The sequence below is a fragment of the Scyliorhinus canicula genome, chromosome 11 (assembly GCF_902713615.1).
Source record: "Scyliorhinus canicula chromosome 11, sScyCan1.1, whole genome shotgun sequence".
Taxonomy (NCBI): Eukaryota; Metazoa; Chordata; class Chondrichthyes; order Carcharhiniformes; family Scyliorhinidae; genus Scyliorhinus; species Scyliorhinus canicula.
Genome location: NC_052156.1, coordinates 162,544,198 through 162,556,698, shown reverse-complemented (window position 1 = coordinate 162,556,698; position 12,501 = coordinate 162,544,198). Strand labels below are relative to the sequence as shown.

The 12,501-nt window shown below is 44.5% G+C and overlaps 1 long non-coding RNA gene across 1 annotated transcript in view; it reads right to left on the bottom strand.

Annotated features, from left to right (window-relative positions):
• Nucleotides 1–9,924, bottom strand: part of LOC119973684 — a 103,214-nt gene extending 93,290 nt beyond the window's left edge. The window contains exons 1-2 of the long non-coding RNA XR_005462373.1: nucleotides 9,624–9,924; nucleotides 4,548–4,643 (exon numbers count right to left, since the gene is read on the bottom strand). This is a non-coding gene — a long non-coding RNA (uncharacterized LOC119973684). The remainder of the gene's footprint in view (nucleotides 1–4,547; nucleotides 4,644–9,623) is intronic.
• Between the last annotated feature and the right edge of the window lie 2,577 nt (nucleotides 9,925–12,501).

The window sequence follows — 12,501 nt, the reverse complement described above, 5'->3', positions numbered from 1 at the left end:
AGGAGGGGAGGATAAGAAAAATCCCTTCTGACGCATCTTAAAGGGGCAATGTCACTGGGAGAGCGACAAGAATGGGAAAGCAGTCAATCAGAGTCCACCCTGAATGGTGCCATCAATGCTGTTACGACACCGTGGTGTTAGGCGCCAGAAATGAGCGCTGCAGCAGAGGATGCACCCTGCGTTATGATTTCTGATTTTGACCTTCAGAATAACTACAAATATCCAGGTTGCAGCATTGGAGATGATGGCGACACAATTCCTTCAGTATTTTACTGATACATGTCACTGTTAGGGTACATAATCTGTTATGGCAAATAACTGTCAAAGGCCACAGGGTCAGTTGTGGGTCCCGCAGGCTTTATCTAGGCCGGAGGCTCGATGCATGTTTGGTCTTCTCTCCCTCCTGAATCGGCCGCCGACTTTTCCAATCACCTACTATTATCCCACTTTCACCTGGGATTATGTGTTAAGAAGAAAAAAAGGCTCTCCCTCTTCCTCTCTACACATTTCCCTTAACTTGAGCACCCACTGACTACATACAGATCTGAGCACCCATCAATCTCATACAGATCTGAGCACCTATTGCACTCATACAGGCTGATCTTTTGTGGACTCAGCTCCACTTACCCGCCCGCTCACCGTAACCTTTTATTCCTTTACTGTTCCAAAATTTATCTCCCTTTGCCTTAAAAACATTTAACGAGGTAGCCTCAGCTGCTTCACTGGGCAGGGAATGCCACAGATTCACCACCTTACAAGTCAAAGAAGGTGTCCAACTTACCAGTTACTCATCCATAAGCTTCTTCCTCTATATTGAAGTAAGAAACAATCACTGGAGGCTGGAAACGGTACAAAAGGAAAAGGGGCGCCTCTTTGCCCACTTCCACTGGACTCCCAGCTGCCAATTATGTAAAATGACATTCCCATTTCCAACAAAGTTAGGGGTAAGAGTATTTTGGGTTCTATGAGGACAGTTTGAAGGATATGTAATATCCCATTAGAACAGCAATGGGAGCAGAATTTACAATAGCTTTCAAAAATGCAGGTTGATAAATTGCTGAAAATTAAATATGTTAAAGATACAGAGAAATGGCATGGGCTCGGGATCAAGAAGATGTTCGAGCTAGCACAGCGGTGATGGGCAGAATGGTTTCCTTCTTGCTGCAAAATTCTATGGACTAAATTTCCACAGCACCCAGAACTTTGAGGGAAGATCTGCAGAAGCCCGGAAAAACAGCGCAAGCATTGACCAATCAGAGATTCCCTCACGGAAAGGTCTGTGACCCCTCTGATTCCATGTCCAATGCAACAAAGCATGGAGTTTAGTTAGTTGTGGTAACACAATGGTTAACACCACTATGTAAAGTGGGCGTGCATTTAAATGCAGTTATTAATCTTTATTTTATTTTGAAGGAATAAACATGAATCTGCTGCGCAAATAAACTTTACACAAACATGGTGGCCGGTGTGCTAACAGAGGATGTTAAACTTTTAATGATGTTGAGAAGGGATTGTGATGTTCTCTGTTGGGTCTATCAGGATGCTTTGAGAACAGTGTTGACAAAGAACATCAAGCTGAGTTATTGAACAAGGCTGATTTATTTACACTACTAAATTAAAGATTCTAACCAGCCAACAAGGAACGAGTTAGTAAATAAAACAATATGATGGGCGGGATTCTCCCCTACCCGGTGGGGCGGGGGGTCCCGGCGCCGAGGAGTGGCGTGAACCACTCCGGCGTCGGGCCTCCCCAAAGGTGCGGAATCCTCCGCACCTTCAGGGGATAGGCACGCCCCGGAGCGGTTTACGCCCTGCCAGCCGGTTGGGAAGGGGCTTGGCGCCACGCCAACCGGTGCCAAATGGTGTGCTGGCATCATCCCCACGCATGTGCCGAGGGCTTTGTTTCCGCACTGGCAATGGCGGACTGCTACAGCTGCCGGTGCAGAAGAATAGAGTGCCCCCCATGGCACAGGCCCGCCCGCGGATCAGTGGGCCTCGATCACGGGCCAGGCCACTGTGGTGGCACCTCCGGGGGCCAGATCCCCCCGCATCCCCCCCAAGAACCCCGGAGGCTGCCCACCCCGCCAGGTCCGGCCAGTAAGGACCTCCTTCAATTTATGCTGGTGGGATTGGCAAACAACGGGCGGCCACTCGGCCCATCACGGGCCGGAGAATTGCCGGGGGGGGCCGCCGCCAGCGGCCGCTGACCGGCGCGGTGCGATTCCCGCCCCCGCCAAATCCCCAGCGGCGGAGTATTCGGCAGCCGGCGGGGGCGGGATTCTCGCCGATCACCGCCGATTCTCCAACCCAGCGGGGGGGTCAGAGAATCCCGTCTGATATCTCTTACAACAGAACTCTATGCTGTGCTCCTAATCTCTCTCACACTGTACAACCTTCTCCCAGAGTCCCAGAAGTCACATGATATTTATATCACTGCTCTTTATGTCCACCTGGTGGTGAGAAATATTATTATCTTATTGTTAACCCTTTGTACTCCTTACAATACACAGATTGTTACAGGGATAGTACCTTGAAGATAGGAGAAGGGCTACAGATAGAATAGAAAATGGAAAGCAGTTCCACAAATGACTTCAATTAATCTAAACCAGCAAGGATAGGACCAGATAAAATAATCCACCAGTCAGATCCTTGAAGTTTTCTTTATTGAAACTCGGTGTGAATGCAAAGCAACTTCCCCTTGCATTTAATTAAATACACAACTCAACTGGGATTGCAAAAGCAATTGTGACTAACATTATTGCTGAGATTCTTAAGTAGTCTTTCAAACATTACTCCAAAGTTTATATGCTGTTGCCAACACATCTCTGTCTCAGAAATGAACACGAGAGTCAACCACATGTGGTTAAAACAACTATTTTAAATCTGCCGCAAATATAGTTTCATTGAGGTCAACTCATCACTAACAGTTATAGCGGAGCAATGCACATTTATCTGACCTGAATACATAGACTGAAGCCCACAAACCAGGTTACAGCTCACTGTGTTATCCAACAGATTCAGCCAAATGCGGATTTAAATACAAATTACTGAAATGCAACATTTTCATTAAATGGAGCACAAATTCTTTCACAGGCAGTTCTTTCCCAACGTATCGTGGCCTCTAGCCACAGAGCAGTAGAAGCACAGTTTGAGGGTCTTGAGATGGGTGGTGTTGGAGACACGGTCGATCCACAGCCCCAGGGTGATGGGGTTGGGCTCAGAGGCCACACAGCTCAACAGTAGAGGCACTGCCGCCGGGTTCATTGTCGGGGCCAGGCTTTGAGACTCAGTGACCCAGCCACATACAAGAGTCCACATCCTGGCAAGAGAGAGATCGAGGGATGAGCACTGGGCCAGATGCTGCCTGGAAAGTAATGGAGAGCTTTGGAAATCAAAGGTCCAATGTCACCTGTTCCTCCTGAGCATGCTACACTCAGCTGGATCAAAGCATATCCGTTTCTGAAAGAAATCTACCTGATTTGCAATTGAATGCCTCAACGCTCACTGCTCCCATTGTCGCCCTTAGAGGACTGTTTCACTGATTCGCCATATTCTAAGCAGCTGGAGTCTCATTTTCCCATTTGTAAACTCAAAGAAAACAAAGACAGTGGGCAAAATCTCCTGGCTGTTCACGCTGGAGGGACTTCTGGTCCCACGGACGATGCTCCCCTACCGTGGCTTTCCCAGTGGCGTGTGGTGGATTCCATGGGAAATCTCATTGACAGCAGTGGGACCAGAAGATCGCGCCACCGGCCAACAGCGGGCCACTGAGGAACACGCCGCAGGAAGGCCAGAGAATCTTGCCCAATGTTCCTGCCAGCAGTCATAGCAGGATTGGTACAGATGCTTGAAGATTAAAATCACACACATGTATGAGCACTGCCAGTTCGAATATCACACAATATTAGTGACTTATTCTTTCAAAATTTGGCTGAAATCCTGCATCCAAGAGGAGAAAATTTAAGAACATAAGGACATAAGAATTAGGAGCGCGGCTAGTCGGCCATTCGACCTTTTGAGCTGGCTCTTCCATTCAACAAAGATAACATTTGACCTCAACTCCATTCTCCTGCACTACCTACATATCCTTTCATTTCTTATGTGTCAAAAATTCGAGCAACCTCCATCTTGAAATTACTGAACCATTCACCAACCACAGTTCCGGATGCTCAGAATTCCAAACATTTGAGTGAAGAAATTTCTCCTAATCTCAGTCCTAAATAACCGACTCCTTATTCAGAGCAAGGAATCATTTGTGGCACCCATAGGCTGCATTAAACGCTCCACTGGTCAGGTAATAGCATGGTCTAATGCTGAATAGAGCTCCTCAAAAGCTCAAAGGCTGCACACTGCACCATAATAATGGGCGGGTTTTTCCGATTTCCCCTCCCGCACCGAAACCAGAAATTCCCGCCCGAGGTCAACTGACCTTTCAATGGTCAATCAAAATGTCCGTCCCGCCTGTAACAAATACCGCAGTGGGATACGACTGAAAAATTCACCCCAACGTTTCTAATTTCTCCCCACCAACAAAGAGCATCTTGTACCTCACGTGGAAACACATCTTCAAGCAGTTTATAGGAGAGTGTAGCTGGAGCTGGCAGCTACCAAGGGAAGTTGGGACAGGGCCATCCTCAAGGTTTCTGCAAATAAAATTGGTCAATTACTAAGGGCAGTCTTTTATTCACTAAGAACCAGATTATCTTTCAAATTATGAAGCTAAGGCGAAGAAGCAAAGCTATTGCTGACAGACAGCAGCAAAGCAGCAAGAGTCGGAGTCATGCAGGGTATGGACAGCAGGATCAGAAGAGGCAGAAGCAGGAGTTTGACTTAATAACTTAGTCACATATTCAGTCAACGAGAGATAATGAAAGCTCTCTGGGAATATGATGACTATTGGTGCTGGCCTTTAATTATGATTGAATAATATAAGTGTCATCAATATTGTTTAATAGGGCATGGAGGGAGGAGAAATCGAGCCAATACATTTTTGAATGCAGCGTCGCAATACACGATGGCCCTGCACCAGGTACATTGCTCATTCCCCCTGCTCCTCTCCAGTCATTTTCAGTTTAAGAGTCAGGGAGGAAATTGGGATGAAAATTGCCACCTTCACCCTCACTGTCCAGAGAGATAAATCCTCTATGTCAAACCCCTCTGTGACACTGCCCATCTGATCTCTGCAACATCTTTTTTTTTCGAATTTGCTCTTTCTTGGACTGTAATATTCATCGCTCATCCTTCATTGCCCAGAAGGCGTTAAGAGTCAACCGAGAGGGGCAGCACGGTGGCACAGTGGTTAGCATTGCTGCCTACGGCGCTGAGGACCCGGGTTCGAATCCCGGCTCTGGGTCACTGTCCGTGAGGAGTTTGCACATTCTCCCCGTGTCTGCGTGGGTTTCACCCCCACAACCCAAAGATGTGCAAGATAGGTGGATTGGCCACACTAAATTGCCCCTTAATTGGAAAAAAATAATTGGGTACTCTAAATTTATTTTTAAAAAAATTTTTTAAAAAAGAGTCAACCGAGTATCGTGGAACTCGAGTCATGTGTCAGCCAGATCAGACAGCAGAGTCAGGAATGGCAGGAGAGGCAGTGGCATGAATGGACTCGCTCTTCAAATGGACTGTCCAGCGAAGCCATGTGAAGAGTTAAAGGAGGCATTTTTGAAGTGGGGGTCGCGACCCGCGGGTGGGTCACGGGCGGGTGTTGGGAGGGTCGTGGAGCCATCCATCGTGTCGTTCCCGATCGCATAAATTCAGGCGCTATGGCCGCAGTAGCCGGCCTTCAAAAATAACGGCTGCGAGCGGCTTTGAAAATGACGGCCGCGCTGCGCTGGCTTGCCCGCTCACCAATGCACATGCCCGGACCCCAGAGATAAACACCGCCTCCTCCTGACGTCCGTGCGCTGACCCAGGAGAAGATTTTTTTAAAATTCAATTCAATCTTCCTGCATCTGTCTTGACTATGCTGACTGACTGAGCCTGCAGAACTATCTTTAATAGTGAATTTTAGGGTTTAAAATGATTCACAATGCTTTGAGTTAAGTAATTCCTCCTCATCTATGTCTAAAATCATTGCGTTGTAATTTGCAGACTGTACCCCCAGGCTGTAAACCACCCATCTGAGGAAAACTTACATTCTGCATCTGCTCTGTAAGGTCCTGAGAGAATAATGCCTGTTTCAATGAGGGAATTTCTCATTCTTCGCTGCTCTAGACTGTAGAATATAAACCCAGGTTCACCTCTCGCATTAAAGGTAAGGAACAATGGTGGGCCACAAAGTCGGCCGGCGTGGGCCTCAAAGGTCGGCTGATGTGGGTCCCGAATGTCGACCAGTTGGTAAAAGTGGGTCCCAGACAAAATAGTTTGAAAAACACTGAGTTAAAGCCACAAGCCCCAGATAGGTTAAGACCTGAATCAGTTGTCAAGGTCCAGTGTAGATGCCAGGGTCTTATTTGCATATTAAAAAGGCATTCAACTGACTCAGTCAGGTAGGTAGGCCTGTGGGAATGGAAGGTTGAATGCAACGTCATTGGGAATGGGAATGAAAATTATACCCCACTGCTTTTAGGAAACAATGTCCAATAACGCCCCACAATGGCACGGTAGCACAATGGTTAGCACTGTTGCTTCACAGCGCCAGGATACCAGGATTGATTCCTGGCTTGGGTCACTGTCTGTGTGGAGTCTGCACCTTCTTCCCGTGTCTGCGTGGGTTACCTCCGGGTGCCCTGCTTTCCTCCCACAAGTCCAGAAAGACGTGCTGTTAGGTGAATTGACCATCCTGAATTCTCCCTCCGTGTACCTGAACAGGCGCCGGAGTTTGGCGACTAGGGGATTTTCACACTCACTTCATTGCAGTGTTTAATGTAAGCCTACCTGTGACAATAAAGATTATTATTATTATATCTGTTGGCTGGCAGGCCTCAAAACCTCCCCCCAAATGTCACTTCTACAGTGTGAAATTGGGGTTCGAACCATGCCGGAATTTAATCTTATTTATTTTAACAATAGTTACACAAAAGAACCATAGTGATTGTTTATTCAGGTATATTTTTTCTTTTGCAACTGAGGCATGAGCAGAAAGGAAAGATATGGTTCTGTATTTATGTATGCAACAGCATTCGTTAGGAATTGACAATGAACATTAAGTACAGTGGAGCTCCACTCTCATCTCCGACTTAATATAATGGATTGTATAATCAGGCACGTTTATAACTAGGACATTCATAGTTTGCAAAATGAATATTTTACAAAGTGAAGATAAGGCATTCTTGCCGTTTTTGAATATTTCTTTGTCGCATGTGCTGCAAAATAGAAGAGCAGCTTTTGTTCAAATTAATCAAACTGTTTCTGCATTAATGTGGTTACTCCAGAAGTCTTTGAACAGGAAGCAGTTCGATGCAAACCTTATTTTCCTGTCATGCTGTGCTATCACAACAGCTATGATGTGGGTTTTCTTTGTTGCACTTTGATCTTTCTTTGCTTCGTACTTGAGTAGTAACTGTAGTGCTATTGCAGTAATAAGTTAAGAATGTTTTAGGCCCTTAATGGGTTCCATTCTGAACTCAGCAATTTCCACTCCCTTCTCCTTCTTGATTCCACAATAATGCTAGCTTAGGTGAATCATTATCGAAGTACAATTTAAAAACATATACATGTTCTTGGGATGTGGGTGTCACTGGCTAGGCCAGAATTAATTGCCCATCCTAATTACCCTTGAGAAAGTGGTGCTGTGCTGAAGAAAGAGACAATGCTGGAAAATCTCAGCAAGTCTGGCAGCATCTGTAGGGAGAGAAAAGAGCTAACGTTTCAGTCCGATGGCTCTTTGTCGAAGCTAACAGACAGAGAAAAGTGGTGCTGTGCTGCCTTCTTGAACTGCTGCAGTCCTTGTGGTGTATGCACACCCAGGGTGTTGTTTATCACACTTGCTCTCTCTGCTTGTAATTCAGTCACATCTCTGCTGAACATCTGTCCAGCACAGTTGCATTATTTAGCCGCATATTAGCAGCACTCGGCGATAGGCTATCTGATTCTTCAAGAAGAAATGTCTTTCGTTAACCGTTGCTTGCCAAACATTTGGATTATTTCTTCTGTTCAATGTTTCAAATGCGCCAAATCTCTTAGCCATGGACTTGCTGGTCAGCACTACTGAGAGGTCGCTGCTACCCTGCCTGTGACTTCACAATTCACATGGTCAGTAGGGAGGTTTCTGCATTAGCACAAATAAGGGTCACACTACAGCAGGGTTGCTGAGCAAATTGCCACAAATGAGTAAAACTATCAAAGATGGAAACCTTAAATAAAAATCAGAAAATGCTGGAAATGAGCAGGTCAGTTGGCATTTGAAATATGGGCTAATGTTCCAGACTCCTCAGCCGTGTCATTGCCCCTGTACAGGACTGAATGAGGCACTGCAGGTGGGAGGGACCACAGGTAAAGAAAACAAACAAATTTGCATGTGTATATAAAGCTCTTCATGACCAATGATTTTACAAATGTGCTCACTGATCAATAGAGGCAAACGTCATCGCCAGGCTATGCAATGCACAAACAGTAAGTGAGATGAATGGCCACTTAGGGTTTTGTTTTGGTATTTATAATAAATAATCTTAAAATAATCATTATTGTCAGAAGTAGGCTAACATTAACACTGCAATGAAAATCCCTAGTCGCCACACTCAGGCGCCTGTTCGGGTACACTGAGGGAGAATTCAGAATGTCCAATTCACCTAATAGCACGTCTTGCATGACAAATCAATGGTTCAAATATGTTAACTAAAGTGGGACTTAAACCCATTACTTCTTGATTCACAGAAAGAAAGATTTACATTTATATGCCTTTCATGACCACAGGATATCCCTTAATGTTCTGCAGAGAACAAAGTACTGACTGAAGTATTGTCACTGTAGTCGGAAACACAGCAACCAATTTGTGCACAGCAAGCTCCCACACACAGCACAGTGATAAGGACCAGATTTTATTGGTGTTGGTTCAAGGATAAATATTGGCCAGGACACTGGGGGTGTACTCCCACGTTCTTCTTCTAAACACTCACTGCCTTGAGATGATTTATGTCCAGCTGACATAGACCAAATATCTGTTTAACTGTTCATCTTAAAGCAAGCACCTCCAACAGTGCAGCACTCCCTCACAGAAGCACCAACCCAGCTTTTATATACCTAGAGGAGGATTTGAACCCACCATCTTTTGAGACACAGGTAAGCTTGCTATTAAGTGAAATAAAGTGGCAGGCTCATGATTCTCTGATACTTAATTATTTCAGCCCCGTGAAGATGCCAGCTACTTAAATCCCCTGCACCTCTTTCTTCTTCTCCCGTAGAATTGCTGGATATGTGCTAAACTTATCTGCCAACCTCATAATTATAAAGATAGATTTTAACTTTGGTATGACGCACATCATTATGTTTTAAGCTTATTGCTGGTCTGTTTAAATGTTGTTACAATTGCCTTCTGCAAATGCAGCAAACGTTATTTCATTCCTGCATCATGGTCTCTCATTTTTACCAGTAAGGATCACCGATTTAATTCTTTAATCAGGCCGGTTTCCATTTTGAATAACTACTTACAGTAAACATGTTTGAAGAAAATGCTCTACCTTCATTTTGATGTCTTCAGCAATTTATTTTTCCAATTTCCTTTGCGTTTTTCTAATTTTCAGTTTGGTTGCCTTCAAATTGCTTCTCCATCCAATTATCCATTGGTGTTTCCTGAAAGTGTTCCTGACACGTTTTTGTGTTCCATTTGATTTCGCAGTTCCCCATTCGACCATTTAAAACCCCCCTATCTTTGAGATATTCTGCTTTACCGTTACAAATCGCTTGCCCGGTTTAAAACTTTGGTTTTCATCCGTAATGATCTAATTTATCTGTGCTTTGCCATTTAATTTCTTCAAACAATCTCCCCTTGTTTTCTGAGCTCCCATGACTTATTCAGAGAATTCTTGTTACTATAGCAATCTCTATGGATAGAAGGGATACCATTCCTGTGTACTCACAAACACTGCATTCCTGCTGATTTTTGCATTATTTTTTTTTGAGATTCGAGAGATTGAAACCAGGTAATACTTTTTATGGAGTTATTTAAATTAATGCTCGGACAACAGTTTTTTTCAGCCAAATTTCAATTTTTATTGGTGGGCAACAAATCTACCTGACGTTTATGCTCCTTTGGAATAGCTCGAGATGTTGCATTACCTTAAAGCCCTTAAATAAATGCGAGTTGCTGTTGTTGTTATGCCGTACCCCTCACTCACCTCACTCACGATGCTGGAACTTTAATCTTTCCCTCCACGACCAGGCAGCTCAGTGTAAAAACAACAAATGCTGGCGTATTTACTGTCTGGTGGTCTACGACTATGTGCTAGGACATGATTATCACTTCATCTTTTATATGATTAAAACAGTTATTTTAACTTTTGAAATCATAATTATACATTCAAAAGTGGAAAACTGATCCTTGAACCTTTGACCCTGTAGCTGATGATGCGCAATAGAAATGCCCCGGTTTACGACTTCTTACAGAGAATGTCAAGTGATGAGTATGAGGGACAGGACTTGTGTTTATATAATGCCTCATTATGTCTGCAGGGTGTTCAGCTCATGAATTACTTTTAAAGGGCAACCACTAGTGTAGGAAAATGCAACTGCCAATCCTGTGCACACCAGAGTCTCGCAAACAACAGATCTGTCAATGGCCAGATAATCTTTTTCTGGTTGAGGGAGGAATGTTGGTCAGGAACGTTCCATGACTTTTCTCAAATAGTCACAGGATCTTTTATGACCACCTAATAGGGCAGAAAGGAACTTTGAGTGTCCCGTTCTTTCAGGCCGATGGGATTGTCCGTTACTTCACACCGGCGGGATCGTCCGTTCCCGGTCCGGTGAGTGGAGATTTGGCTGAGTGCCAAATTCTCTGTCCCCACTGTCAGCGGTAGCGAGGTGGACACGTGATGGATAATCCCATCCAGGGCGTCCAGTCAATATCTTGTCTGAAAGATGATTCCCCCTATCAATACGACACCACTTCAGTATTTTTCTGAAGTCCATGCTGGGCTTGAATCCAAACCTAGTGGATCAGCTGATCCAAGAGGACAATGGCGTCATCAGGATGACTACTCATGGGCGGACAGCAACAAGCTTTTTCCAAGTTTGGGGGTGTCAATTACAAGGGGTCACGATTTCAAGATGAGAGGGGGAAAGTTTAAGGGAGATGTGCGTGGAAAGTTTTTTACGCAGAGGGTGGTGGGTGCCTGGAATGCTTTGCCACCGCAGGTGGTAGAGGCGGGTACGATAGCATCATTTAAGATGCATCTGGACAGATATATGAACGGGTGGGGAACAGAGAGAAGTAGACCTTGGAAAATAGGCAACAGGTTTAGATAAAGGATCTGGATCGGCGCAGGCTGGGAGGGCCGAAGGGCCTGTTCCTGTGCTGTAATTTTCTTTGTTCTTTGTTCTTGTTCAACGGAAAATGCTGGCATTCAGGGGAATCTTGACTAAATGGATGGAATATAGATTCCCAGAAGGAGGGTAGCACAGGAAACAGACACCATGTGGAATAGTGCGGGTTTTGAATTGCTGGGATGTGATAACTTTATATTAAGGATGTACAACATCAGGCAGGAGCATGGAGGAAAGATGTCTCAGGCCTTTGCTCTGAGTTTAGGCACGTCAGATTTACCTGGAAGGAATAGGCTTGATGAGCCAAAAGGTTCTGTTCATTTGATTCCCTTCATGTTCTGGGAAAACCTGAATATTATTTTGATATATGAAAGTCACAAAATTATGTGTTAAAGATCAATATATAATTGAAAATACATAAAGAAATACCCAGAATCTGACAATTTAGCATCTCAGTGCTCTTTGGCCAATTGTAGCTCTAAAATACTCTTGTCCAAATACAATGATGAGTTGGGTTCTATACATTGTGCAAAAAAATAAGGCTTAAAAGGTGGTCAATGTTTCATTTCAAATATCGCTTCTGTTTTTCCTGTGAACCTATTTGGCTTGAATCATACCTGTTGCAGTAAATTACTGTAAACCTAATGCATACTTGGACATTTAGCGTAACACAGGTGATGTCCACTTGTCCAGGTTGGTTGGTCAATATCAGTGAGTATTTACATTTTCTGCAATGCCGTGAAATTATTTCAGGCTGCGTGCCTGGCAAAAGACTTCTGCTCATTCATAATCTTTTGTAGATATGCAGTCAAATAATCTAAGATCTGTTGTCCAAATCTTATTCAATAAAGTCGACCTGGGAGCTTGAGAGACAAACGTTTTAAACAGCAATCACAGGATGTAGACGTCACTGGCTAGGGCAGGATTCATTGTCCCTCCCTAGTCACCCTTGAGAAGCTGGTGGTGAGCTGCCTTCTTGAACCCCTGCCGTCCATGTGGTGGAGGTACAACCAAAGTGCTGTGAGGGAGGGAGTTCCAGGATTTTGACCCAATGACAAAGAAGCAATAGTTTGG